This window comes from Chanos chanos, chromosome 9, assembly GCF_902362185.1.
Source record: "Chanos chanos chromosome 9, fChaCha1.1, whole genome shotgun sequence".
Lineage (NCBI taxonomy): Eukaryota > Metazoa > Chordata > Actinopteri > Gonorynchiformes > Chanidae > Chanos > Chanos chanos.
This window is the reverse complement of record NC_044503.1, coordinates 25,741,984-25,744,483: the sequence shown is the minus strand read 5'-3', so window position 1 is coordinate 25,744,483 and position 2,500 is coordinate 25,741,984. Positions and strand designations below refer to the sequence as shown.

General features: G+C 44.9%; 1 protein-coding gene across 1 annotated transcript in view; it reads right to left on the bottom strand.

The window, feature by feature from the left end:
• The window catches only part of LOC115821511 (neuroendocrine convertase 1-like), a 106,269-nt gene that overhangs the window by 41,924 nt on the left and 61,845 nt on the right, over positions 1-2,500 (bottom strand). The window lies entirely within an intron of this gene.

The following is a 2,500-nucleotide window of genomic DNA, read 5'->3' as shown; positions in this document are numbered from 1 at the left end:
GGGAAAAAAGAAAAAAAAATTAGCATGAATTAAGATTACTCTCTGAAAAGCCACAAGAACTCAAATTCCTTAATTCGTTTAAACAAAAAAAAAAAAAAAACGGGTTCGCTCATGGCCGCCGCCGACGGAGCTCACGTCAAACTCCTTTTATAAATTTCTCTTTCAATTCGCCCATCAATCATTCTATCTTATCTATTCTCTCTATCTTTTCTCTCACCTTGTGGATCATCCTCTACCTTTTCCTAACCCCCCCCCCCCCCCCCCCCCGGTTTCTTAAATCTAGAACACTCTCTCGGTCTCTCTGTTTCTGACTGGGCACCTGCAGACTCTTTCATAGGCGGCAGGGCAAAAGCCCCAGGATTCCCTTGTGTGCACACTGCTCTGTGAGATGGACGGGACGGAGGGGCCTTTGTCCGATGCAGGCGGCCCACCGAGGTTACTATAGTAACACACAATTCTCCACTCCCGCCTGATTGCGTTCATCTGGGGCGAGTTACAGACCAGAAGAGTACGGCTTCAAAACCAGCCTGCGTCTACTTGCTATTACCTTACTTTCTTTCTTTCTTTCGTTCTTTTTTTCTTTCTTTCTTTCTCGCTCTCTCTCTTCTTCCTTACTCACAATACAGACATTCACCCTCCAATCAACACCCCTTTATGGTCTGACCATCATGTTCGTATACTCACAACTTAGCTTCGTGGAAAAGAACGACTAGCTCCGCATTCTTTAAAATGTGTGAGCATGCAAAACACTGAGTATATTTTAGGATTTCTCTCTCTCTTTCTCTCTCTCTCTCTCTCTCTCTCGCTCTCTCTCTCTCTCTCTCTCTCTCTCTCTCTCTCAGCTGCTTGGCTCACACTCACAACACAGCTCAGTGTCATGTTGAGCTCTGAGATGCAGCGTAAAACAAGCTTCTCTAATTGACATGTGTGTCCTGTGGAGTTACCTCACTACTCACTCACACTCAGAGATCGGCCAGTTCAACATGTTTCCGTGCGACTGCTTGGTCGCTAGTCTGTCTTGAAGACCTCAAAGCTCTGCCCCTCATCCCTCTTCGCAAAAAGTTCTGAGAATGTGCAAGGAAATGCTAAAAACAAATTTGTGACTGTTAAAGATATGTTTATAGAGCCCCTCTGACATAGTGTGAATGCTCCATTGGTATGCATGGGCAAATCTGAAGACTTCTTAAGTGGTCATAACATTAACTTATAGCAGCATGAGTAACTGAAACGGTACAGTCAAGGTACAAACAGCTTTCAAGTCCATTTAACTTTACTGGATAAACATGTACTCAACCAGTGACCCAAACTTGTCTCAATGAACAACGCCCTTGAATGACCTTGAACTACGGTTCACTCGGTCAGAAATACTTTGTGGCATAATGGATGGAGAAATGGTTTATTTTGCTGTTGGACAAAACGCTAACATCTGTTTCAACAACAGTTAAACGGTGTCGTCCATAAAAGCGTCGAATCAACGTTAAACAGAAACACGTTCGGTGCCATTCGTTTGGGTATGGTGTCATCACGGATTACAATCAACTCGTTGGGGGGCAAAGTGGCTCGGAGGATCAAACGAGACTCCATCGTACCCACACAGCAGAGGCTCCTGTCGGTTAGCGATGACATTGCTAACGCCGTTTCGCTACAGTATGGCTGCGATCGTCACGTTTCTTCTCGAGCGTGGTCGGTGCCAGAGATAATGAAGTACTCAAGGTCTTCAAGTCGCCCACGCTTCCTCTGTCACACCCCTAACTCTGCCATCATCAGCCAGGAGAAACACCGCGCCAGTTCTCTCCTAATTACACACGCTCGCTAAGCACACCTCAACACGCCTACACAACAGAAATGTCATATAAACACACACACACACACACACAAATGTATAGATGTGTGCTGGGATAATGAACATACATATCACATATGTCAGCTCATACACACACACACACACACACACACACATTCCCTAAGCCATATGGAAATCATACTTTATGTATTTATGCCAGTAGACAGAGAGGGATGTTAAGCAGGAATAAAGAGCTCCCTGAATGACATAAGGCTACACATATAGAGGTCTCTGTTAGAAGACAGATGTCTTAAACTGACTTAAACTGACCCAGACTAAGGCCAAAACAATGCCACTTTATTAGTTAAATACATACAAACTGTATCCACGCCCCATGCGCACGCGCACACACGCGCACACACACACGGGCGCGCACGCACACACACTAATAACTAATCTCAGCAGCATGTTAACCATTGACATTAACCTCATTCAACTCCGTACATACATGAACGAGTAACTGCATGGAAAAGCAATATGTTTCAGCACAGTAACACAGAGAACATGTCACACAGTGGCACAGCGCAGTCTCTCCCACTAACTTCTATCTGTCTCTTAATCCACACGCTTAACCTTGCCTGAATCCTGCCCGGTCAGGTGACTTCTTACTTGTTTAATGAACACATACATACCCTGTCTGAGAATTTCTACAGAACC